The sequence below is a fragment of the Sus scrofa genome, chromosome 7 (genome assembly GCF_000003025.6).
Source record: "Sus scrofa isolate TJ Tabasco breed Duroc chromosome 7, Sscrofa11.1, whole genome shotgun sequence".
Classification (NCBI taxonomy): domain Eukaryota; kingdom Metazoa; phylum Chordata; class Mammalia; order Artiodactyla; family Suidae; genus Sus; species Sus scrofa.
Genome location: NC_010449.5, coordinates 12,351,674 through 12,379,156, shown reverse-complemented (window position 1 = coordinate 12,379,156; position 27,483 = coordinate 12,351,674). Strand labels below are relative to the sequence as shown.

Below are 27,483 nucleotides of genomic sequence, written 5' to 3'. Positions count from 1 at the left end.
ACCGTATAGATAATAGGGAAAGAGGGGAACATAATTAGGGAGTGATGAGTTTGGAAGATAACTTGTTTAATTGCAAGTTTCTGTAATTTCATTTTTAATAATGGTTGTGTCTAACCCTTGGCTCACACCGTTCGCCTGTGCCGGCGCAAGCTGGCTGCAACAAGCCATTGTTTCTCTTGGGCTACATGAAAGCACAAACTTGAACCGTGAGTCAGCAAGTTCAGGACCATCCTGGAAAGCCAGCCTGGAAAATGCAACCATAAGAGGATTTTTATTTCTGTGGACTTTGGATGAGCTGTCTATTCTTGGTCCCACCTTTGCTACCGTATTTCTCTCTGGCTACCAAAGTGCATATTGGTTTATGAGAACGGTTTATGGATCCAGCTATTTGGGTTAGCATGTGAAACAGCGTCAACTCTTTAATTATTTGAGGGATAGTGAAGACTTAGAACAGAATTATATAGGGTCTCTTTGTTGGCCATCAAGAGAAGAATTTGTAACAATTCCCAGGAGAGAAGAGTAATTTTTCTTCTACTAGCCATTCTAAAAGGTCCAGGAGAAATGGCCATTGGGTAACAAAGGATAAAATTGTAGCCCATTTTTGAAGTACATGCTTGGGAAAGGGACCTTCCGATGACCTGTACCTCGTGACATGACGGATGCCTCGTGTCTGACCAGCCACGTTGTAACTGTGGCGAACTTGAGAAGCCCAGCTGGGACCACAGAGCAAAAACATTTAAAGGCAGCTTTTATTCAACACCACCAAAAGACATAAAGCCAACAAAGCCAATGTTTCAGATACTAAATTCTTTTTTTAAAGAATTATAATATTTGTATAATTACAATATTTATTGATTTATAATATGTTCAGGTGTACAGCACAGTGATGCAGTTATACATGTATTTTCAGATTCTTTTCCCTTATAGGTTATTACAAAACATTGAGCATAATCCTCAGTGCTGTACAGTAGGTCCTTGTTGGTTGTCTATTTTATATATAGTAATATGTTTTTTTAATTTTTTGGCCACACCCAAGGCATACGGAAGTTCCTGGGCCAGGAATTGAATCCAAACCGCAGCTGCAACCTATGCCGCGGCTGTGGCAGTGCTGGATGCTTTAAACCCACTGCATCAGGCTGGGGATTGAACCTACACCTTCACAGTGACCCCAGCTACTGCATTCAGGTTCCTAACCCACCGCACCACAGCGGGAACACTAGTATTTATTTTAATTCCCAAATTCCTAATTTAACCCTTCCCCTTTGGTAACCATAAATCTATTTTCTATGTCCGTGGGTCTTTTTCTGTTTTAGAAGTACCTTCATTTGTAACAGACACTAAATTATTAACTTATTCCTAGATGTGTTTCAGAATTGGGCTTTTTTTGAAGAGGTGTGTAAAAAGACTAAAAAATTTATAGACCCGGAGTTCCTGTTGTGGCTCAGCAGTAATGAACCTGTCAAGTATCTGTGAGGATGCAGGTTCGATATCTGGCCTCACTCAGTTGGTTAAGGATCCAGGGTTGCCATGAGCTGTGGTGTACGTCACAGGAGTGGCTCAGATCGCACATTGCTGTGGCAGTGGTGTAGGTTGGCAGCTATAGCTCTGATTCAACTCCTAGCCTGGGAATGTATATATGCCGCAGGTGCAGCCCTAAAAAAATATATATATATCTATAGAGAGAGAGAGACAGACAGACACACATGATATTTGGGCCAAGTATATGTTTAATATGGGCGGGGGGATTACAGAAAAAAAGGTGATGGTTCCATGTTAGATTCTCACATTGAAAATGTATTATATGTCATTGTAGATTAATTGCAAAAACATATTTTAAAATTCAATCCCAGTTAAATATCGCATTTTGTTTTCCTGAGCAGGGCTTAAAACATTAAGGTCATCGTCCCATGATTTTCAAACACACTGGTCACCTGTCAGGAATTTGGTAGATGAATTTGCAGGCAAATAACATGGTGGTCGAGTCCCACATTTTAAAATAAAACAACTCGGAGTTCCCGTCGTGGCGCAGGGGTTAACGACTCCGACTAGGAACCATGAGGTCGCAGGTTCGATCCCTGGCCTTGCTCAGTGGGTTAAGGGTGTAGGTCGAAGACGTGGCTCAGATCCGGCGTGGCTGTGGCTATGGCGTAGGCTGGTGGCTACAGCTCGGATTGGACCCCTAGCCTGGAAACCTCCATATGCCGCAGGAGCGGCCCTAGAAAAGGCAAAAAGACAAAAAACAAATAAATTAAAAAAATAAAACAACTCACCATAATTCTTTCGGAAAATTTGTAAGTCATATGCTGTTTTTGTGTTGGGAAACTGTGTGCTCTTTTAGTAGTTCTAAAAAACATTAGTCTTCATCAGGCAAAAAATGTCCACCTGTTGTTGTTTTGCTTCTGAATTGACTCCGATAAACTAAGATTTTGAAGATTCTTGAAAGAAAATCATTCTTACTTCTTTTCCGTGTGTTTGTAGGGAGGGGCCCTCTAGGGTCAGGGCTCTCACATTTCCAGCAGGGCAGCATCATGTGGCGAGCCTGTTGAAACTCAGCTTGCTGGAGCTACCCCTGAGTTTCTGATGGCTGGTCTGCCGTGACACCGGAGAATGTGCATGTCTAACAAGTTTCCAGGTGATCCAGATCCTCCTGGGCCTGAAGGCCACTCTTTGAAAACCACCTCCTCGTGGTTTTAGAGACAGAGAACAGGTTGAGCAAATGTCTAGCCAATCCGTAGGCATAAAATGACCATTCACAGCTCTTCAGGCATTAAGCATTTGAAGCGGGGAGGGAGGAAACGGGGCTATTTTAGAAACCCTTAATTTATAACTGGCAGTTATCCAGTCTACAAACTGCTCCCAACTCAGTTCTAAGGGACTTTGAAGACTAGCCCGTTTCTGCATCCTTGGGTATGAGCTGGGGAGACCGCGTTCTGTCTTTGCTCTTAGCAACCCTCCCCACAGGTGGAGTCCCTTCTGGGAGCATTGGAATCCTCCACCCCCACCCCCCCACCCCCCCACCCCACCACTTGCATAGGAAAGAAGCTTGTTGATGATTGCCAGCTAGCATCATTTCTAGAAGCCAGGCAGATGATGCTTTCTGGCAGGTACTTGACCACTTCTGGAAAGAGTTGCCTGTTCCCTCTGGGGGATCAGAATTTTCTGCCCTTGAGCTCTGTCTCCCTCCCTGCTCCTCCTTCCAAATTCGTCTCTCAGATGTCACTGATCTTTGGAACTGGCTGCTGAGTTTTCATTTGGAGAATCAATCCTTGGGCAGCTGGATGAAGGCAGCCCTAGGCCCCCAGAGGCCAGGTGGAAGCATCAGGCTGCAATGAAGAATGCTCACTTCAGAAGTTCCAGTTGTGGCTCAGCAGTAATGAGCCCGACTAGTATCCATGAGGATGTGGGTTTGATCCCTGGCTCCACTCAGTGGAATATGTATCTGGCGTTGTCATGAGCCGTAGTGTCGGCTAGCAACTAACAGCTCCGATTGAACCCCTAGCCTGGGAATTTCCATATGCTGCAGGTGCAGCCCTAAAAAGACCAAAAAAATAAAAAGGATGCTGACTTCTCCTCTCTGGGCTGCTGGGCCTCGAGGGTAGAGAAGGAATGGATCCAAAAGGGATGAGAGGCTTGGAGGCCCCAGCAAAGCTCCCGTCGTCATCTGCTGCCATGCGTATCCTCCTCCTACGTGCCTGGGGGTCAGGGTCTGGTTCATAGAACACGGTGCTTTTCCAGAGCCTTCCAGCAACTTTCTGAGCCAGGCTGCTCCCTGAAAACTCTTTTGCCAGGGAAGCTGTCAGCCTCCAGAGTTCCAGTTAGAAAACCAACACTTAAACAGATGTCCTCTGCAAGAAGGAACACATAACATGATTCATAAATCCATTGTCCTTAAATTTCTCTGTCACAGAGAAACTTAGTTTAGAAAGTGGATTCCAAACCTTTTTTTTTTTTTTTCTTTTTTGGCTTTTTAAGGCCATACCCATAGCATATGGAGGTTCCCAGACTAAGGATCAAATTGGAGCTGCAGGTGCTGGCCTACACCACAACTCACGGCAACATCACATCCTTAATTCACTGAGCGAGGCCAGGGATTGAACCTGCGCCCTCATGGATGCTAGTCAGATTCGTTTTCGCTAAGCCACAGCAGGAACTCCCAGACCTTGCAGATCAGAATCCTTTGGGGTATTTTTGAAAATAAATTCTCTTGGCACCAACCCAGAACATCCAAGTTCCATAGTTCTGTGTTTCCTGCAAGCCATGATGGTGATTCTGCAGGGCAGCGGTGCGTGAGAACTTGTGACTGAGCGAGGCTCAGTTCTGATGGTGATGCTGCATTACAGGAGCTTCAGAGAAGAGTTTCTTTAGGAACAACCAGAATCCATAACTGATCGTTTTGATCCTAAAAGTGTTCTCCTGCTTTTGAAAGACCTTCGTAATGATTATTTGACGTCCCTGACAATGCTCCTGGGAGGCAGAGGACAGAATGTGTATCGTTGGCACCATTTTCTCTCCCAGATCACTGCTAAGGAGTGGAGCCAGAACAAGGCAGGAGCCTTCCTGTCTTCCTTCTTCCCATGATCCCAGCTTTTGTTGCTTGCTTTTCCAAGTATTTGCTTTTGAGACGTTGAGTCTGTCATCTTGCTTTTCACGCAGGGATGACTGCCATTCACACAGATAATCAGGGCATAGGCAAAGGTGGAGGAGGAAAACCAAGCCAGAAGCTAAGTAACCTCCAAAAGGTCCCACAGCCTGGGTCCTAAACCAGAGAGTGAGGCCAGAGTCGTCTTTTGCACAGCTGAGCTGTTAAGGAGAGAGGATAAAATCCAGCATCCCAGAAGCAGATAAGTCCATGAGAGGAAGTTATTTGCATGCATAGCATACAAAGACATGTACAAGAGGAATGTATGCATGCCACTGAGATCCAAGATCCAGGCCACGGAGGGTGATAGAGGCTTGTCAGGAAGGGGATAGGGCAGCAGACATGGAAGACGCAGTGATGAGAACACCAGAGATAAGGATCTCTATTGCCAGCACTTGGGAAGGAAACCAAGAGTTTGGGGTTACAGATTATGGATCTCATGTTATTCAAGGACGAGCCCGAGGGTGGTCCTGAGTGTGCAGCTCAGGACCAGCTGCTAATTTAAAGTCCACGAAGCGCAGATTAGACAGATGTTACATACGCTTTGTTACATCACCTTGACCAAGCCTCACTTTCCTCCACCGTCGAATAAACAGTTGGCAAATCCCTCATCTGTGTACATTCCTCGCAGGAAGGAAATCTGCCTTTGGCAGATGACTAGCAAGAACGTGGTTCCGTGCAGTGCGAGGGTGAGGGAGGTTGGCAGAAGGCGAAGGTACGCAGGACCCTCCAGGGGCATGCAGTTGAGCAGTTCGTTGCAGCACGGTGAAAGCACTGCCATCCCACGAGCACGTGGGCTGGCCCCCCGCGTCTGGAATCGATCAATGCCTTGCACGTGGTCCTCTTGACTCCAGAGCGTTCAGCTGAGGCTCTTCTTTGCTGCCGTTGTTTTCTTTTTCACCAGAGGGACAATGAACAGAGGTGTGCCCCACGCTAGCGTCTTCCGCCGTGTTGTTCTTCCAATGAAAGGAATGCCAATAAGCCCAGGAACCCAGACAGCTGCCACCTCTTCATTGATTCCGTAGTTTTATAGCCTCGAGGAGACAAGCAAATGAAGGGCTCTCGAGACAAGAAGGAAGTCAAAAGAGCTTGGGAACTGGGTCCGTAGGAAATGCTGCTGCATGCAGTGCCTGCCACGCAGAGTTCCTCGTGCAGTGGCTTCTGGGAATGTGTGTCTAGGTGGCAGTTTTCCCTGTTGTCAGATTTCTAAATGTTCATGTTTTCCATTGGCCACCGAGGCAGGCTCATGTCTTTAACCTGGGCACCCTGGGCTTGGGAAGAGAGAAGAATAATAAACATAATTGTGTCTGTGAAGATAGCATTGATCAGCATAAACTACGGAATGGAGACGCTCATCTTTTTTTTTTTTTTTACCTGTAACAATGATGATAATGTATTTCTTATAATCATATATCCAGACTTTACTTGCATGTACCCTGTCATTTTATTTTATCTTCACAAGTCCATGAAGTAGCTCCAGATGCTGGAGAACACAGATAACCTTGGCTTAGAAACACTTAGTAACCTGGAAGCAGAGGCAAAGACATGCTCCATCAACACACATCCTACTGGTTGGGCTTTGGTGAGAACTCATGGCCTCCTGGCATCTCATCTTTTCCTAATTCCATTGAATTGAAACCGTGGCTGAAACTTGGCCTCCATCTACTGTTGTCGAATAGAAGCGCAGAGACCGAGTTTTGGGTGAAGGAGGAAAAGAAAGCTTTATTGCTTTGCCGGGCAAAGGGGGCCACAGCAGGCTAATGCCTTAAAGACTGCCTCCTTTGGGAGAGATTAGGAGGTGGTTTTATCACTGGGGAGTGGAAAATAGGGCGACAGATAAGGATCAGGGTAGAAGCAAGCTTGTACTGTCTTGCAGAGCTGGTGTTTAGTGGCCCCAAGACCGGTTCTGGTGGCCCTCCTTCTTCCTGGAATGAAGGCTGCTTCATCAAGCAGTTCTTCCATTTGTTGGGGGGTTTAGTTCTGCAGAAAGGCTAGGTATATTTCCCGAGGAGGAACCAGGACCCTGCCCCTAGGCTATACTATTGTCTCTTGACTGTCTCTCCCTGGTCTCTGCATCTGCTCCCTCCCCGGATTAGCAGCTGCCCTTTGGAACTCAGGGAAGGTCATGGAGGCTAAAGCTTATTCCCTAAAAGCAAGAAATGGGGGACACAGAAAGGCTTGTGTGCCTAGGAGCCTCACAGGCACTAGCTCGGTTACAAAACCAACAGCACTGACTTGAGCCCAGCCAGAAGCCAGATTCAGACTTGAGCCCACTTTTTTTTTTTTTTTTTTTTTTTTTTAATTAGAATCATTCACCTGGTGTCTGGACTTAAACTGAAGTTTAGGTTCTTGGTGTCTCAGCGCAGAGGGAATTGGGCAAGAGATAAAGTGAAAGGCAAGAAATAGATTTATTTATCCAAGAAGACAGGACACTTATGAGAGATATAATCAGGCAGGCAAAGACGGAAAATTAGATGGGCTACATTTCTATAAGCCAAGGAAAGCAGGGTTGGGAAAAAGACTGCCACTTTCCTCTTTCTTCAAGGGAGAGATCAGGCTTACTTCATTAGCTTCTTCTTCCGTATCTGGTAAGAGAGTATTTGACCTTATGAGGTCAGACTAGGACTGTTATGATGCTTACTCAAATCAGCAAAAGGGTGGTAACACATGCTAAAATATGTTGGATCCTCTCAGGTGTCTATATAATGAGGAAAGTCATCTTGCTCTTAAATTCCTCTCCTTCGTCCTTAGAATCATGATCTTGCTGAGCTTGAATGCAGGCCTCATTTTATCTTCCACTTGATGACCTGAGACAGAGCTCCTACTTTTATTTATGGCTTTAGGAGCAAGCTTGCCTCATTCAGATGGCATTCTTAAGCGATTATGAACTTACCGGGGAATCCCAAAGTTCTCTTGGTTCCCCCCTCTGTGGTCCACCACTGGGACTTCTACAACTACCTGTGTGACTGTCCTACTGCATTCCTACCAGGATGATTCCTGCTCTCTGCTATGGTCCATCAAATGGCAATAAAAATCACTTGGGAACTTGCCAGCGGTGAGAACCGCTGACTTCCTTTAAAAGGTACACACTAGACCTGATCTAATAGATTGAATGCAAAGTGGCAGAATTTTTGTGCACCTGAGTTCAAAAGCAGAACACCTCCCTGTGGTCTTGGGTCTTGAGAGAGTCCATCTGTATCGCCAAAGTAGATATTACTCTAGTGTTACTCAAAAGAACAAACCTCTGGACCCTCCGTTGTTTCCAGGGACTTCATGTGTTGAAGAACTACTCTCGGGAAAGTTCTCTATGTTAGTAGCTGAGACCTTGGCAAGAAGTAAGTCGATTACACATCAGGAGTAGTGCCCCACTGCTGCTGCTGGGATCCTTCCCAGGACCACAGCTGGCAGCATCACCCAGGACCTCCAGCCTCTTTCACTTTGGCTGCAGGTTCTTTGGTTGGGAGACTCCATCAGTGGTTGGGGCAACTTCATGCTCCCCTGTGCACACCAAGCTTTGGGTCCACTTTGCCTAGCTTGAAAAGCAGGATGCTTAATGGTCAAGGATATGGACTTGGGGTTAGAGGAACCCCAGGTTCACACCTGGGGTTCCTCCTCTTGTTGGTAAGTTGTGTTTTTCTCTCTGAATGAGTTTACTCATCTGGGACTCTAAAAATAGCATCTACCGAATTTGTTGTGAAGATTCAGTTGGGTATGGGATGTGTGCCACCTGTCATTCAGTGATTGCTCAATAAATGTTGGCAGTCAGTGATACCGCTTGGAGATATCCTCATATAAAAGACCCTGACAGAGGATATCTGATAACCCAATAAGATATTTTATGGAGAGAGAAGAATTAAACACAGAGGGACCCTACGACCACACCGTCTATTCTAGAGACTGTTTAAACTGCTAGTGTTCCATGAGGAACCAGGCTGGACAGTCCTCAGCTGCGGGCACTCCCTTCTTCATTATAGTGCAATTAGCATCCCTGGTCGGACCCTGCCCATTATATTCTAGTCATGTCCCCAAGTTACTGTCACAATCCAGAATGCCCAGGCTCCTCTTGAGATGACCCTCCTTGGTCGAGAATCTCCGGCAAGCACAGTCCAAGCCTGGCTCTGAACCGAAGTAGCATGGCACCACCTCCACCCAGTGGCCAGTGGAGAGGCTATCTGTTCTGAGCATTCAAAGGAAGAAGTTCTGGTCTCTCTACCTTGTCTATTCCATTCAGTGCTCAGGCAGATTCTGCCTCCAGAGAGGCTGTGGCTGAGCTTTCTGATGACCCTGCAGAGAGCAGCGGGGTTTACTGCAGTGAGGGGCTGGGAGGACCTGACTTTGGCTTCACCTGTACGCACAGACTCTGGGCAAGATTCTTGATTAGTTGAAGTGCTAGTTCGTGACCTCCACTGAGCCACTGATCTCCCCAGTCAATCTCTAATTCATCAGTTTGCTGGATCACTTATTCCAGACGCATTTATTCAACAAACATTTATTATGAAATCTCTTGTGATACAGGTGCTCTTAGACACATCATATTTACAATGACTAAGACGTGACCCTTGTCCTTAAAGGAATAATAGGAAAACAGATCTTTGAACATGTGATAGAAAGGAGTGGTGTTCTGTTGCTATTTCAGAGGCACCCAGTCTGTCAGCCTGAAGAGTTATGCTGATCGTTCTGTATGTACCTCTTTTAGTCCTGACATGCGTTTCTTTCTTTCTTTTGTCTCCTCTTATACTCTATATAAAGGCTAGTCCTCCTTCCCCTGAGAGCAGGTAAGAATAGTTCAGGACACTCTTCCATTTGCTCTCTTGACTTTCTAGAAGAACACAACATCCTCCCTGCCCCGTGTTGTTTTCTCACGCATGTCTCCTTATTTTATGTAAAATGTTAAGTTGAAGCCTCAGTCAGATCTGAGCAAGAATGTTTGAGTACTCGAATGCTGACTTTCGGGTGCCTTCGCAAAGAGGCTCAAATGTTCTCCTCCACCTCCAGTCCCAAACTCCCTTCTTTCACCGTTAACGGGCTGTCACCTCTCCCCGGCAGTCTACCAAGCAGCAGCAGAAGCCATGCCGAGAGCTGGATGCAGGTATCCGTCCAAGCAGTCTGACACATTGTCATCTCAGGAAGGGCAGGACCAGGAGGAAGACTGATGGATAGGAATTTCGAGGAGCCGCCTTCACTTAATGATTTTTGCATAGGTTCCTGAATTGTAGCTTCTTTGCCAGAAAAAATAATAATAATAATAACAATCCACTAATGCAGACGGCTATGAAGCCAGAGATGTGTCATTGTGTGTGGGGAAGACAGCTTGTTCTCGTAGAATGAGCATCTGTCTCTACCTAGAAGCGCTTTATCTTGTGGAAGATGAAGAGGCTTCTGGGTGAAGGAGAGGACAAGAGACCCAACCGGAGATCAAGATAGGAAAGGCTGCTGGTGATAATCAGATGCATGGACCCAAATCCTCTATCAGGAGGGAAAATGAGTTTGAGATTCGCAGGTTATCAGAGAAATGTTTGCACTTACTCTTTGAATGAGTTACCAGCTTATTTCTCTTCGTTCCTGAAGGCAAGGTCATAATTCAGAAAAGCTGGACGTGTTTGTGAGACGAAGGAAATGACTTTGGTGTGTCTGTTCAAGTCACCAAATCAGTTGAGGTGTACTGAGCACCCCCTGCGCATAGATCGGAGAGTACCTTCCATGCCAAGTTGGTCGTCACTTTATCCTAGAGCCAAAATGGGAAATTAACGAATGGGGTTAGAAAGAAACTGTTACGTTATGTCTCTGTATCCTTTGTGTGATTGGCACTAGCCAACTCAACTAGCCCCCATCCTGCTCCTCCATGGGTCCATGCCCCTGCCCCGGGCCAGACCATATGATATCCCAGGAACACGGAAGCAGGATCATCCCCACTGTTCTTTCTTCAAAGCTCAACTTTGCTGTCACCTCCAAGGAGTCCACCCTGATTTCTCCCACCCCCACCCCCGGAGGCTTACCGAGTCATGCTGTGCTTCCTGCCCATGAAACCCATCATGTGGCATTTTGGCTATCTGTTCCCTTGAGAGTGTCTGCCCAGTAGGTACCGCACACTTGAAAACAAGAACCGTGTCTTCTAGAGCTTCTATTTCGTGTACCTAGAACAGAGTCCAGCGACTGCTTATTCAGTGAATGGGTGACGTCTTGAGGCTCACAGACGTGGAAACAGCTATGAACAGATGCTACCCATTTTTGTTCCTTGCCGTCTGTGTCTTTGGTTCTATTTTATATCTCATCTCATAGTCACTCCAAGGAAGGTCACACACTGCTTTTAGAGCACCTTCTAGGGACTCACCCGTGTTCAGTTTTTGTTTCATCCTGATTCTTTTGATATGGAATCTGTGTCCCAAACAATCAGTGGACGAGTATCTTTGAGAGCTTTGACTGTCTTGGACACATGGAGAAAGTCAGAAGAGGCAGGGGTGTATCTGAAGACCCATAGGTACAACTATCTGGTAGTGAAAGAGATGGAATCATCTTGCTATTCAAAATGTGGTATCGAAGTATTGTTAGATAAGTCGCAGCAGGGTACATGAGTTTCTTGAATTACCAAATAGAATTTAAGACAGAGTGTAGAGAGCGTACAGGCCACATTCTTCATGTAACCTTGGCAGGACCATTGCTGGTCCTGAACTGGCCTTGGCTAACTTTGTGTTCGCAGATGAGCAGAGTCACCCCAGATTTTCTCTTTAAGTGGAGAATTCCTTTATTGACCCAAGTTCATGACAGTAAAGTGAAGTAGCCTGTAGTGGGTATTGCATTCATAACCTTTTCAAAGACAGGTTAATCTCTTTTTTTTAAATGATTTTTTTTCCATTATAGATGGTTTATAGGGTTTGGTCAGTTTTCTGCTGTACAGCAAGGTGACCCAGTCGTACATATATACATTCTTTTTCTCACATTATCCTCCATCATGCTCCATCATAAGGGACTAGATGTAGTTAGTTCCCAGTGCTTCACAGCAGGATCTCAGGTTAATCCTTTTTCTGTGCTCGCACACTGGCCTCTACCTCGTTGACCAAAAGAGAGCACCCCAAGTCAAATTAATTTCCTTGTGTGTTAACCCCAGCATCCATGTGAACAAGAATGATGGTACCTTACCCACTGTTGTCTCCAGGTTACTAGCTAAGTGCCAGGCACTTAGATGTTAAATAGATAAATTATTCAGGAAAGGCTATTAGCAGAATGCTCTAATGACCATAAACAAGAAAGTGTGTGGGGGCAACTTATAGTTTAAGAATTATGTTTTAATAAGTGGTGAATTATTGGGGTATACATCCAATATTAATTGTCATCAATAATGGATGAAATATTATAAGCGTTTACTATGAGTATTAAGCTCTGCTCCCTCTCCCATTAAGTGAAAGACTAAATTTTATAGTTTGGAAAAAGACAAGGAAATATAATTTAAAAGTGCATTTAGTAGCATAAAGAGCTCAAGGGGATTAAGTTCGGTGTCACAAAGTATTCCCAAGTAGATGTCCTTGAGTTCTGCCTGAGTTCATACGGAGTGTGCCATGAATAAAAGGAAAAAAAAAAAAAAAAGACAGATCATAGCTATTGCAATCCTCTCCCTCCCTCACCATCAGAGGGACTCGTCCTCTGCTTGTCTAGCCTGCCCTCTGCTGTGGGATCAGGAAGCAAATGATGAAGCTGAGATTAGGCCAGATGGCCCTGCAAGAGATGTACAGCAGTGGTGAGGGGGTGATGAGAACGCCCAGTGTTGGGGGCTTCTAGGAGAGGGGAGGGTGAGGTGAGAGGCAAGATGAGGCACCATTGCCACATGAATTGGAACTTGGGGCAGAGAGGTATAAAAAAGGTGGTTTAGGCGGTCTTTGTGTGCTGGGCACCAGAGCGTATTTCCCCACCCTCCCTTCCACCCTGCCCTCCATGCCGCCCCAGAAAATGTTGGCCAAGACCTAAAAGCTTGGAACCAGCTCTCCCTGGTATCGGATTTGCGTTTCCTTTAAATGGGACGTACATCATGGAAGGACCCCTACATGGGTTTATAGCCACAGACATTGCAAGTGCCAAGGAGGAATGGGAATTGGAAAACTGCTTTACAAGAGCTGTGGAGGTTTTAAAATAGATGGTTTAAACATCCCTGTCCTCTCACCCTATCCCTAGCTGCTGCTGCTTTTTTTTTTTTTTTTTTTTTTTTTGTCTTTTTTTGTCTTTTTAAGACTGCACCCACAGGAGTTCCCGTCGTGGCGCAGTGGTTAACAAATCCGACTAGGAATGATGAGGTTGTGGGTTCGATCCCTGCCCTTGCTCAGTGGGTTAAAGATCCAGCGTTGCTGTGAGCTGTGGTGTAGGTCACAGCCTCGGCTCAGATCCCGTGTTGCTGTGGCTCTGGCGTAGGCCGGTGGCTACGGCTCTGATTGGACCCCTAGCCTGGGAACCTCCATATGCTGCGGGAGTGGCCCAAGAAATGGCAAAAAGACAAAAAAAAAAAAAAGAAAAAAGAAAAAAAGATTGTGTCCACAACTGCCCGCCTACCCCACAACCACAGTAATGCCAGATCCAAGCCGCATCTGCAACCGACACCACAGCTTAAGGCAATGCCAGGGCCTTAACCCACTGAGTGAGGCCAGGGATTGAACCCTCATCCTCATGGATGTTAGTCAGATTTGTTTCCACTGAACATGTGATGGGAACTCCTCCACCCCTAGCTTCTTTGCATTGCTAATTTTCTTAGCTAATCCTATTTTCCAGAAGAGCAGAAACTTCCAAAGACGTGTTTAGTTCCTCAGTGGGTAAAATTCCTGATGGTAGCCAATTACCAATTAGTGGAGCCTCAACTTAGGCTGTTTGATCTATTTTGAATCAACTTCCATTCTGTATAATGCAGGGCTGTAAAGCTGTGAGTATAGACATGTATCAACTTAGAAATGTCAGTGGCTCTTAGATTGAATACGGTATTAATAAGACGCCACAAAACTCCATGGGCAGCACCTCGGACTGGCGAGAGGTTTGGTACTTACCTGAGAAATAGTGGAGTCCTCCTAGGGCCAAGTGTGTGTAACCGGGACGATAGAGTTGTCCATTCTGGTGGAGCAGGAGGCCAGGTCACGGGCTCATAGAAGGTGCTTTATTGTCGCTGTCTTTCATGTTCAGGAAAAAGTCTGTGGCTTGGGTGCATGGGTACCGTGTAAGCTGGAAGGAGGTGGGTGGTGGTCCCACTGCACGATAACGGAATCCCAGTGGCTAGATGATGAAGTCAGTCCTTCAGCCACAGAGAGCATGGTACACCTGTATTTACCACAGGGCAGAGCAAAGCACCACAAACTGAGTGGCTTAAACAACAGAAACGTGCTCTCACAGCCCCAGGGACTAGAAATCTAAAATGAAGGTGGTGTCAGGGCCATGCTCCCTCTGCAGGTGCCAGAAAGGGTCTGGTTCAGGCTTCTCTGTTCCTTGGCTCATGGCAGCCTAACTCCAGATTTCCTCTTTGTAGAAGGACACCAGCCACCTGCGCTTAGGGGCCCATGGTCTGACCCCATTTTAACAGTTTACATCTGCGACAGCCCTAATTCCAGAGCGGGTCCCATTCTGAAGTACAAGGCTCAGGACTCCAACATACGGATTTAAGCGGGACACCACTGGGCCTCTCCCAGAGCTCGCGAGTGATGGTTTTGAGGGGTCAGGCTGAGCCCAGCAGCCCGCCCTTGGTTCACCAAAGTCCCCTTTGGGGGAGAGGAGTGTTGAGCATTCATTGATTCAGGGAACAGGGCCCCCTCGGGTCTGTGATGTAATCTCACCCTCCCCCAAGAGCTATTTATGGCCTCCAAGCCTGAGAACACGGGGACGCGCGTGCGCAGAGAAGACAATCAGCCAGACAGGCTTCTACACCCACTTAAGAGCCCTCACAGCCATCAGTCACCCAGACCGAGCACCGCGTTCGGTTTGACATCTGAAATGTGTCTGGCATTTTCGGGTAAGGAAGTCTTTAAAAAACATCACGTGGAGTTCCCGTCGTGGCGCAGTGGTTAACGAATCCGACTAGGAACCATGAGGTTGCGGGTTCGGTCCCTGCCCTTGCTCAGTGGGTTAATGATCCGGCGTTGCCGTGAGCTGTGGTGTAGGTTGCAGACACGGCTCGGATCCCACGTTGCTGTGGCTCTGGCGTAGGCCAGTAGCTACAGCTCCGATTAGACCCCTAGCCTGGGAACCTCCATATGCCGCGGGAGCGGCCCAAGAAATAGCAAAAAACACAAAAAAAAAAAAAAAAAAAAAAAAAAATCACGTGGATGCCAGTTCCTTACTCTGTCTCTGAAAGAGCCCAAACACAGGGATCCAGATACAGGAACCTGCCGAAATATCAGAGCATGAGCAAGCCTCTAAATAAGCCTGGAACCAGGACACAGCCTGCTGCCTCATCATATTGAAGGACTGTTGAGCTTAGTTTTTCATACTATTGGCCCACCTGGCATGCAGGAGGCACCCCTTGAAAGTTTGTGAACAGGTGCGAGATGGAGTCTCAGTCCCGTGGGCTTGGGTCATAAAGGTCCCTCTGGGGGGGGGGGGGCGTGAGTGGGCGGGGGGAGCTTGATGCTTTGTTTCCATGGCAGCATTGCACTGTGCACACACTCTCGGCACATTGGGGAACTCACCAGTCAGTGATGGACAGCTGGATCGCCTCCCCAGCGCAGTCAGAGAAGTTCATGTCCTGGCTTGTCAGGAATCCTGCAGCACACCAATGCATGTTTTCAGAAAGCAGAAACATTATATTCCCCACCAGGCAGACGTCCCCTGTCCATGCTGGCCCTCCTGTACTTGCTAATTTTGCTCCCTCTTTCTTGTTTTCCTTTCTTCCCTCCCTTTTTGTTGTTATTGTTATAGGAATCTTTATTTTCTTACCGTATTTTTTGCCACACCCATGGCATGCAGAAGTTCCCAGGCCAGGGATTGAACCTGCACCGCGGCAGCAACCCAAGCCACTGCAGTGGCAATGCCAGATCCTTAACCTGCTGTGCCACCAGGGAACTCCCTCTTCCCTCTCTCTTTAGTTCCTAAGCCAGTTAGTATATCCTTTCAAGACCCATCTTGAGGAGCTCTTCAGAAATGAGGTGTCTCTACCTACCTGTGTACCTGTGCACAGACTCAGTTGCTGCCTTCTCATCCCTGCCAGCATCTCCTGGACCCCTTCTCTGTAGAGCCATCTATTTCCCTGCGTTATGGTGACCTCTACACATATCTGTCTGCCAATAAATGTGCAGTCTCAACTGCATTTTTTTTTTTTTGGTCTTTGTTACCCTAATACCTAGCCCTGTGCTCAGCTAGCACAAATGAGGTGTTCATTACAGGGTCACTGATAAACTGACCACATGAAGGAATCTCCACTGTGCTTATGCTGCATTGTGTCATGAAGGACACAAAGAAATGTGATGGGAGGACGTTCTTCCAAATAGTTTATTTACATTGTAGAAGATAAACCATATATTCATTTTAAACAAACAGCATCCTTTTTTTTTTTTGGTCTTTTTCTAGGGCCTCATGTGCAGCATTTGGAGGTTCCCAGGCTAGGGGTCGAATCGGAGCTGTAGCCCCCAGCCTGCGCCAGAGCCACAGCAACGTGGGATCCGAGCCGCGTCTGCAACCTACACCACAGCTCACGGCAATGCCGGATCATTAACCCACTGAGCAAGGGCAGGGGTTGAACCCGCAACCTCATGGTTCCTAGTTGGCTTCGTTAACCACCGAGCCATGATGGGAACTCCAAACAGCATCCTAGTTTAAGAAGTCAATAGTAGTACAGGAAAAAGAGCACTGCTCATAGGCTCAGAAGGTTCGGAGCCCAGTCTTGGCTCCACAAGTTTTCCTATTCTGAGACCACGGGATGTAACTTCTCTGACCCTCAGTTTACTGATGTGGAGCCTGGGCCTAATGGCAGTCTTAAAGGATTATTATGGGTGTTGGCGGGAATGATGCGTGTGAGCTTTGTAGTGGTAAAGTGATGTGTACATTAAGGTATGTGGTGGTTCTGACACAGGGCACCATGCGAGTTAGCACAGGCAAGCAGTAAATGGTCTGAGTCTCTAGGGGGGAAGGGGGCATAGGCAGGAGATGCACTTGACCCGAGCTTCCAAGACCAAGACGATCTGGAATGGGCAGAGGGAAGGAGAGCGGCTTGAGTAGCAGCACCCAGTGGCAATGGGTGGGGCGTCTGGGAGGGACCCGTGGCCGAGCCCAGTAGCCAGCACAGAGGGCTGATCGCTGGTCCCCAGACTGCTGTCCCCATCATGGCATGGAGCTGGAAGGCGCTTAAGGCTTCAGTGTCACCAGGGGCGCTAAATCGCTGGTCCTATTCCATATACACGCTGTGATTGATAATGATGCTTCATTACAATAGAGCTGGAACACGCTCCACTGCCGTGAGAAATCGCACGCCATTTCCCCAAGCCCACCACACCCTCTGCTGCCATCACGTCTACACGCGTTCCTCACCGGGTGTGGAAACAAGGTCCTGTCCTCTGTGGCCGCTCGTCTTCACAGGATTAACTATAGATCCTGTCTTCTCTGTTCCCGACGGCAGACCCACTCGTGCTCAGTCTTTTTCCTGTCTGCTCCGAGCACTGTTCCCCCCGCCCCGCTCCCACCTGCACTGGAGTAGCCGTGACAGCACTGTGCTGGGACACTCTTTGGTGTCTGTCTCGCCTGGAGAACAGGGAGTGTAATCTGTCCACCTGTGGCCCTCTGGCGCCTCACAGAGCCAGGATGATCTGATGCCAGTAGGTGCTCTGTGATTGGAAGGGAAGGTGGGAGGCAGGAAGCCCTCTCCAGACTCTGGACTTAACTTGCAAGATAGGCAGGCCCTTTGCCTTAGATCTTGCCAATAGGAAGAGCCGTGTCTGGATGACCATTTGAAAATGGACTTGATGGAGTTCCCCTTGTGGCTCAGAGGAAATGAATCTGACTAATAACCATGAGGACACAGGTCTGATCCCTCCCACTCAGTGGGTTAAGGATCCAGCATTGCCAGGAGTTGTGGTGTAGGTCACAGACAAGGCTCGGATCTGGTGTGGCTGTGGCTGTGGCGTAGACCAGCAGCTGCAGCTTCGATTCAACCCCTAGCCTGGGAACCTCCATATGCTGCGGGTTCAGCCCTAAAAAGCCAAAAAAAAAAAAAAAGGAAAACGGACTTGAGGGGTGGTAAGAATGGGCCGTGACCATGTGACCAATCAGCTGACTTGTCTACAAGTCTTTGGAGCAGGTGCCTTGTTCAGGCCAGTGAAATGGCTTCAAACTTACTTCTTTTGAGGTTAACATATATTTTGGCTTTTGGCAGAAACATTAATCATGTGGCTTTTTTTAATTTGAAGTTATAAATATGATCCATTATGACTTGATTTATTTTCCTCTAGTTTTTTCTTTTTTATCATCTATATATGTGTATTTTTTTTTCTACTGTACAGCATGGTGACCCAGTTACACATACATGTATACATTCTTTTTTCTCACATTTATTTAAATAGGCAGAGTTCTCATGGTATAATTCTTGATACTGGAAATTGATGAAAGTACTCATCAAAGGAATGAATGAATGATTAATTAAACAATTTTTGAATTAGCTGACTAGATGCCTAGCCTAGATGGCAGGTATCTCTGTGTACACTTTTCACCCTTCAGGAATGTGTACCATTCTCTGTGCACAGCAACTTCCTTGAGTTGAACGTAACTACAGTATGCTCATGCTTTTAAATCGAGCAATTTTAAAGACAGGTTATTTTGAGACCAAAAGAACAGAACGTGGTGTCAACATCTTGTTTTTCAAAGAAAAAAAAAAGTGAATTCAGAGTTTGCCAACTATTATTCAAGTGGCAGAAACATAATGGAAATGGCATTTTTACGAAATGTATTTTGGAATCCTTGGTTTTTAAGTAACGAAGGGAAACTGTCTGGAAAAGCTACAGTTTTTAAATTCAAAGGAAAATAATACGCTGGTGTGATTGACTTTTACTTTTGAAGAAACTCCATGTGTGTGTTGTGGGGGCGGGGGTCGTCCTTCAGTCTCCTTTTTTTCCACCAGCCCATCCCCGCTCCCCAAGTCTCATGTCAGCTGTTTCCTTCCTGTCATTACCACGTGGGTTTTTTTGGATGGGGCCTTAACCTATGATCTCTTCAAATTCATTGAAAAAAATTGGCTGATCGATCATGACCTCTGCTGGATTAAGTGAAGTCCTGTGGGTAGACGGACTAGTCCAAATACAATCCCCACAGACCCCAAGTGAATATTCTCTTTCATTTCTGATATGCCGTGGGCACCAAGGAAGGATTTAGTCCAAAGTGCCTTGGGGGTTTTGTTCAGTCCAGGGTGTAATTTTTACCTCCATTGCCTATAGCCATCTCCTTGACTTTATGGAAAGGGCTTTTTTTTCCCTAATGAAGCATGAAAATTGATTGTAGCTTGCCAGGAGGGTTCTTCCTAAGTCTTAAGATATTAAAGATTTCATGAGAACCACATGAAGAATATCTTCCTGAATCATTTACATTTTCCCCTTTTGTAGGCTTATGTAACCATGCAGAAAATCTAATAATAAGTGTGCTATTAGTGTTCTGTGTGCCATCCTGCAGGCAGCCGTGCTGTGGGGGTAAGAAACACCAGTGCCCAGGGTTTGTGGCGAGCATTAAATTGCACCGTGTCTGAAGTTAAACCCTGTTGGAAACTCTACAGCTAATTGGACAGAGAGTCCATTTTTGTCAGGCTTTTTCCCCCTCTCCCCGCCCCCTCTTTCGTTCTCTATTGAATCTTTTCTTACAGCAGAAGGAAACGTAGAGGCCATGGAATATATTCACTAGGGAATGTGTTGTCCAGAGCAGGTAGCTGGAACTATTTGGAGTCTCTAATCATTGTTGGTCTAACACAGGTGATCCTGACCCGTATCAGAGCAGGGCATAGGTGTTCCCGTTCTGGCTCAGCAGGGCAAGAACCCGACTGGTACCCTTGGGGACATGGGTTCAATCCCTGGCTTCATTTAGTGGGTTAAGGATCCACATTGTGGTGTAGGTCAGATGTGACTCGGATCTGACATTGCTACGGCCTAGACCCGCAGCTGCAGCTCCAGTTGCACACCTAGCCTGGGAACTTCCATATGCCGAGAGGGCAGCCCCAAAAAGAAAATTAAAAAAAAAAAAAGAACGGGAAACAGACAGCTCAGGGTGGATTTGAGAGAGCCCTTAAATTATTGACAATCATAGGAGGACAATAAAGAGGAGAAAACAAAGATATAGATGCTATCAGGGGAGTTTCCCCAGCACTTATTTACATATCACACAAGGAGTTGATACTGCCCAGCCTGTCTCATGATCCAGAATTGAAGAAAGGGTTCTATCTGCGTCCCCAGAAACTGCCGTGATCATCCAGGTGAGAGATTGAGAAGTGAAGGATTTTTAACCTCTCCTCTTTTTGTAACCAGGCGTGGAGGGACATTGGGTGGGCAAGGAATACACGTTACCTGTAGTGGATAAAGGAATGGCAGAATCATTGACAGCTGTGTCCTCAGAGACACTTTTCCCACAGATAGTTGCTTTGGACTAAGCATCAGGGCTGTAGTTCTTAAAGTTTAACTACTTGTGCTTGGGGAAGAAAAAAAAAAAAGTTTTCTATTGAAGATGGCTTAGTCATGGGAGTCAGTGAAGTGGAGCTTGGGCAATAATTCGTCCTTTCCAAATCCTTGTGCCTTCCTGATAATCCCAGAGCTCTCGGTAGTACACCTTTCTCCTGGGTGTTCTTTTCTTTTTTTCAATTTGGTTGAAGTAAACTGATGTACAGTGTTGTGTTAATTTCTGTTGTACAGCAAAGTGATTCAGTTATATGTATGTTTCATATTCTTTTCCATTATGGTTTATCACAGGATATTGACCTTATTGCTTATCCATTGTGTATGTCATCTGCTAATCTCAAGCTCCCAGTCCTTCCCTCCCGCTTGGCAACCGCAAGTCTGTCCTCTATGTCTGTGGGTCTGTTTCTATTTCATAGATAGGTTGATTTGAGTTGTATTGTAGATTCCACCTATAAGTGAGATCATATGGTGTTTCTCTTTTTCTGTTTTACTTCGCTTAGTATGATAATCTCTGGGTCCATCAGTGTTGTTGCAGGTGGCATTATTTCATTCAATTTTTATGGCTGAGTAATATTCCATTGTGTGTGTGTGTGTGTGTGTGTATATATGTGTGTGTATATGCATGAATGGATAAAGATGTGGTGTATAGATATATATACATCTGTCAATGGACATTTAGGTTGTTTCCATGTCTTGGCTATTGTGAGTAGTGTTGCTATGAACATAAGGGTGCATGTATCTTTTCAGATTATAGTTTTGTCTACATATATGCCCAGGAGTGGGATTACCGGCTCATATTTTTAGTTTTTTGAGGCACCTCCATATTGTTTCCTGTAGTTGCTGCACCCATTTACAGTCAGTCCTTTCTGACTGTTAATGTTCTTTCGATGTCATGTTGGGGTCTGGGCACATCTGGGCTCTGTTTGCTGGGGGCAAGGGACTGACCTGATTTGATCCAGCCTCTCTCACCTGCTGTCCTTGTGGCACTTCTGCCAAGTCAACCAGGTGTGGGGGAGAGCAGGTGCCTTTTCACAGACCACCCGGGAAGTGTTCTTCCAAAGCAAAGTCAGGGCTCACTGCTGCCCTGAAGCTGGTCAGGCTTTGTGCATTTCTGTGCAATTTGATGTTTTCAGGGGCTCTGGCTAATGCCATGCTCTCCTCTTTTCCTTGGAAAAATAGAAGAAAACGTGCAGGGGTTCACCAAAGGTGTTATATGTTGAACAGACATATTTCTTTTCTCTGGAAGCCTCTCCTTCAACAATATTCCTATAATATTTGTGTGCTGGGGTTTTCTCCTTTTATCCCAGCCCCCAGCTTATCTCCACGTCAGACAGAGGTGGGGACTGCTGATCTGGAGGCGCACGTACCCTCCAGACCCCACAGCGTCCTCTCAACACTGTGAACCCAGAGTAACATGCCGCTGTTGATGCATCACCATTTATACCTTTGGAGACATTCTCTCTTGAATTGATGCTCACTGGGACCTCTGATATTTCATTAAGGTCCAGAGGTGCTCATTAAAACAAGCATCAGAGAGCAGGCTAGTGGTAACTCATCACTGTGAATCCAAGAAAGGGCTCTGTGGAACTTATTATAGAAGGCATTTATAGATTGTTAAATTAAAGGATTAGTGTTGGGCTAAACCGTTTTTAGGTTAATCAGTTGTGGGAAACCAGATTTGATATTGAAGCCGACTTGCACTATGGTTTTACAGTAAGAAAAGTTGTAAAGCGTCTGTTTCTTCTAGTAAACCCTCTAGCTTGCTAATTGACTATATTCTGCAATTTTGCGCTTAACTGAATATGATTTTGTCCTCTAATTTTGTTACGTGTGAGTTTTATTTTTTCCCAACTGGATTGTAAATTCCTTTTTTAATGGGGACACTGTCTTTTTTTTTTTTTCCCCTTGTTCCTCATCCTAAAAGCTTCTGGTGCCATTCTAGGTGCACAGCAACTGTTAATTTGTTTATTGAGTGATTGCTACATCATTAGAATGTCATTTCAGTGGTATCATGTGGTTTATGTCATGGTGATTCCCATGCAATATTGTGTCTATTTATAGAAAGACACTGGCATTACATGTTGATGTGTAACTAGGTTGTAACCTGGGGTAAGAAGAGTGCTACAAAGTTCCTAAGTACATTGAGGAGATAAACAGGTCTAACCTGGGTGTGATGCCATTAACCTCAGAAAGAAGTGGTTTCCAAACCACCTCCAGGAATGGGCTGGATTCCACCACCGAGAAACGTGGGTGGAACAGATCCAAAGCTCTGTTTGTCATTTGCCTTCCACTTGGCCATTGCTAATGATTGCCTTTTGCTGGTGCACGACAACACGTCCGTGAGGCAGACAGAAAATGAAGGAAGTAGCAGTTGCGTCCATGGAAAAACCAAGGCACAAAGAGTACGTTAGATCATCTTCAAGTGGTGGCCGGATGACCTGTAAGTAGAAGCATAGTATCTAGCCATAGTGGGCATAAGAAAGACATGATGGTTGCAGATTTGAAGGAAAGGAATGAGCCTGAACTGTAGCTAAGACCAGAACATCCTCTCGGGCCTGGTCTAGGATCCTATCACATGCCTGCTCCCTGCCATAGAAAGCTCTCGTCCCTACCTTCTCCACTCTACCCCAGCCACATTTTCATGGTCTTAGCTTTTTTTTTTTTTTTTTTTTTTGTCTTATTGCCTTTTCTAGGGCTGCTTCCATGACATATGGAGGTTCCCAGGCTAGGGGTCTAATCGGAGCCATAGCCACTGGCCTACACCAGAGCCACAGCAACTCGGGATCTGAGCCAAGTCTGCAGCTTACACCACAGCTCACAGCAAGGCCGGATCCTTAACCCACTGAGCAAGGCCAGGGATTGAACCCGAAACCTCATGGTTCCTAGTCAGATTCATTAACCACTGCGCCACAATGGGAACTCCTGGTCTTAGCTATTAATACTACTATAAAGGAGTCCATGGATGGCATACATGGGCCCTTGGCATCTCAGAAATGACACTTACTTACCAAATGGAACCCACTTCCTCAAAATGGACAGGTTTGGGTCTCAATGTATAACAGACTAAATGGAGTTACCACATTTCCATGGTGGAGGGATTTACGTGTTTGCAGTTTCTTCCTGACTCACCCATCTCTTCCACCTGTGCGTTTTCTCCCCTGTTCTCGCTCCACTTCTTCTTCATCCTCTTCTTTTCTCCCCGTATTTTCTGCTGCTTTTAATTGCTTTTCTCTGCTTTCTCACTGGTCTGGCTCTGGGTCTGAGGAGGCCAGGGCTGTGGGAGGATTCCGGCTCTGTGCCAACCTTTCTTCCAAAGCACTCTCTTCTCCTTGGCATGCACTGAGATGTTCAGTTCTTCTGTTTTTCTAATATTCCTTCCAGCTTTACAAAAGAGAAGTAGGTCAGATTTGCAAAATGCCTTGACTAGTTGATTTAAAGAAAATGTGATTTAAGAAAATGTGTATCAACAACATGATGTAGAGCTAACTGGCTTTTTGCCTCTGGCCTGCCCTGGATTTAATCAAACAGTCATTATATTACAGAAATTTTGCAGCATCACTTGGTCCAGTAGAGAAAGAAGTCAAATGTTTAAATATTGGTGTTTTGAAGAACAGATTAGCATATTCATATCGTTTGCTATGCATTTCCTCTTTCCTGACCGACTGAAATGGGACTAGTATTAATTAGAAATATTAACATCTGGGAGTTCCCGTCGTGGCTCAACAGAAATGAATCTGACTAGCATCCATGAGGACGCAAGTTGGATCCCTGGCCTCGCTCGGTGGGTTAAGGATCTGGCATTGCCGTGAGCTGTGGTGTAGGTCGCAGGTGCGGCTCAGATCTGATGTGGCTGTGGCTATGGCGTGGGCCAGCAGCTACAGCTCCAATTTGACCCCTAGCCTGGGAACCTCCATATGCCCCGGGTTCAGCCCTAAAAATACAAAAAAAAAAAAAAAAGAAAGAAAGAAAGAAAAAAAAAAGGAAATAACATATGTGAAGCTCATAAGGTTTTTTGGAAGAATAAACCCTCACCCACATGCTTAGAGAAAGTCAGAAGCGTAAAATGAATATAACTGCATCATTTTTAGTTCCTATATTCTCCAGTTTAGTATATACAGCTGCTTGAATAGATATTCGTTTTTTTAATTTACAATGTTGATTTAATATAAGGAATGGTTGTTTTGCTGCAACCAAATTGCCCCTTACAACATAAATATTTTACTGACTGCAATAGCACAGACCTATTAGCTATTCATTTGTAATTAACTCAATATTTGTATTCCGTTGGACATTTTTAAGGTGATTATGGTTCCTTCTTGTAAGGAAATTGTTGTTCTTGGAGTATGGTTTACATGATTCACTTGCTTTGCAAAACCATACTTTCTAGGTAGTATGAAAGCAAATTGAGCCCTGTTCACTCAAATCAATTGCATTTCCCTGATTTCTGAGGCTCTAAAATGTCAATTCCCAGCATTGGGACTGTCTTACCCACCACCACATACCCCAAGCCTGCCTCCGAGGATGGTTCCACTCTTAGGACTCAAGTGATACTTGCTGATTGATTAAGATATAGTTCAGGGAATTCCCTTCATGGCTCAGTGGTTAACAAACCCGACTAGCATCCTTGAGGATGCAGGTTCAATCCCAGGCCTCACTCAGTGGGTTAAGGATCTGGCATTGCTGTGAGCTATGATGTAGGTCACAGATGCCGCTCAGATCTCATGTTGCTGTGGCTGTGGTGTAGGCCTGCAGTTGCAGCTTTGATTTAACCCCTAGCCTGGGAACTTCATATGCCACGGGTGAAGCCCTAAAAAGACACACATACACACCAAAAAAAAAAAAAAAAAAAAAAAAAGGATTTAATTCAGTTAACTTATATGCCAAAATCACTTACCAAGGGCTTTTGACAGTTACAAATTATGCTGTAAGGTTTTTGCAGTTTTATTTTGTCATGCCTTTAACTAGCTTTAAAAAATAGTTGATTGTGGAGTTCCTGTTGTGACACAGCGGAAATGAATCCAGCTAGGAACCATGAGATTGTGGGTTCGATCCCTGGCTTTGCTCAGTGGGTTAAGGATCCGGCATTGCCATGAGCTGTGGTGTAGGTTGCAGACATGGCTCGGATCTGGTATTGCTGTGGCTGTGGTGTAGGCCAGCAGCTATAGCTCCGATTCGACCCCTAGCCTGGGAACATCCATATGCCGCAGGTGCAGCCCTAAAAAGACAAAAAAAAAAAAAAAAAAAGTTGATTCCATCCCATAATTTGAATTACAAGACAGTGTTAAGCGAAATAAAGTAGAATTTGAAACTATATATTCAGAATTGTTTTAATTTGGTAAATATACATGGGTAAATGTGAATTTTTAATACATGTACATTGAATATTTTATATATATACATGCCAAAAATAATCAAAATATAAATAATGGATATATCATGTTGGTAGGATTATGAGTAATTTTTATATTTTGGAAGTTTCTGTACTTCCAAATGTGAGCATATTTTATTTTTGTATTAGGAAAAGCAAAAATATGTTAGTCCTACGTGACAAACACTAGTTTTGGTGATAACGTAGATATCTGAAAAAAAAAATTATGTCTTCTCTCATGGCTGTCTCAACTTTTCCTAAGACCATCTTTGTGTGCTAGTTGTTTTTAATGACATTACTCACTTTTTTTGCCTTTGTTCTCAAATCTTTATAAAACCAATGGGAGAGCAGTTTTAGTAGCTTCTTTGTTTTCATAGAGCTGTACCGTTCAGAGCTTTGATGGTTATTAGTGAAAAAAAAAAGAGTGGACCCAAATGAAGAACAGTTGCATTTAAAGAACATGTCCAGGGCAGTGTGCTTAATGTGGAAAGAACAGCTCCTCCTAAGCTTGATGGCAGGAGCAGTGGTGCTGCCATTCCCCATCTGGGTTGCTGGGAGCACAACCTTTTTTTTTTTTTTTTTTTTAATTTTTTTCATTACTCAATGAATTTATTACATTTATAATGTACAGTGATCATCACAATCCAACTTTATAGGATTTCCACTCCACAACCCCAGCATATCCCCCCACCCCCCAAACTGTCTCCTTTGGAAACCATAAGTTTTTCAGAGTCTGTGAGTCAGTATCTGTTCTGCAAAGAAGTTCATTCTGTCCTTTTTTTCAGGTTCACATGTCAGTGATAGCATTTGATGTTGGTGTCTCATTGTCTGACTGACTTTGCTTAGCATGATGATTTCTAGGTCCATCCATGTTGCTACAAATGCCAGTATTTCATTCCTTTTAACGGCTGAGTAATATTCCGCTGTGTATATGTACCACATCTTCTTGATCCACTCCTCTGTTGATGGACATTGCTGTTGTTTCCATGTCTTGGCTATTGCAAATAGTGCTGCAGTGAACATTGGAGTACCTGTGTCTTTTTGAGTGATGGTATCCTTGAACCAACCCTCTGTATCCATTCTCTCTTCTGGACATTTATAATACCCATCGCGTGCAGGATTCCTGCAAGAAACAAATCAGATGATCATGGATTTGAAAATGCTTTGCATGACAATCCCAACATTATCATCACCAGCATTATTTCCCATCTAAAAAGGCAGAAGAGCCAGGGAAATCTGGAGGCTTTTTCTGCCTTGCCCTCCAGCCTGACGAGTCAGAAGGTAAATATCAATATTGCTCTTCATAATGCACAGCCTGAGAGTTCATGACAGGTGATTTCTTGGTTTCCGTTAGCATTTCAGAGACCATTATACACGGCAGTCATCCTTTGCGGAGGGAGAGAAAAACTCATTTTCCAAGGCAAATAGTCCAAGTCAAGGATTCGGTCCTGGTGGAATGAAATCAAGAAGGGTAGTTTATCTTTGAGCTAAGCTAGCATTTAAGCAGATGTTGGAGATTGTCAGAGATGCTCGGGGGGGGGGGGGGGGCGAGAGGTATTGAAGCCCTGTGCCCCCTTTGTACACCTTTAAAGGCCTGCAATTGCTCAGAAGCTGAGAGTAAAACAGTTAGAGGTTAACAGACGTGAGAGGTTAACCCCATCTTCCCCATTCACCAAGTGAGCATAGTTGATCACGCAGTGTAAGCTCGTGACTCTGCTACTCCATGGCTCCTGCCTTTTATTTGAAAGGATGCATGTTGTCCTTCCAAACCTTGGGGCCATACCTAGGGGACAAAAGAGTTCTGTTGGATATTTGGGTTTATTTGTCCTTGGGCGTGAGCAGAGATATTACTGGATGTGGAGCAGAATGCGGGAAAC

The 27,483-nt window shown here is 45.2% G+C and overlaps 1 protein-coding gene across 13 annotated transcripts in view; it reads left to right on the top strand.

The window, feature by feature from the left end:
• Positions 1-27,483, top strand: part of ATXN1 (ataxin 1) — a 430,913-nt gene that overhangs the window by 351,694 nt on the left and 51,736 nt on the right. Inside the window, exon 1 of one of the 13 annotated variants that reach the window (XM_021099779.1) lies at positions 20,937-22,678. The exons of the other annotated variants lie outside the window; for them this stretch is intronic. The gene's annotated coding sequence lies outside the window, so the exon portion shown is untranslated. Of the gene's footprint in view, positions 1-20,936; positions 22,679-27,483 lie in introns of those variants that run through there. 13 annotated transcript variants of the gene reach the window in all.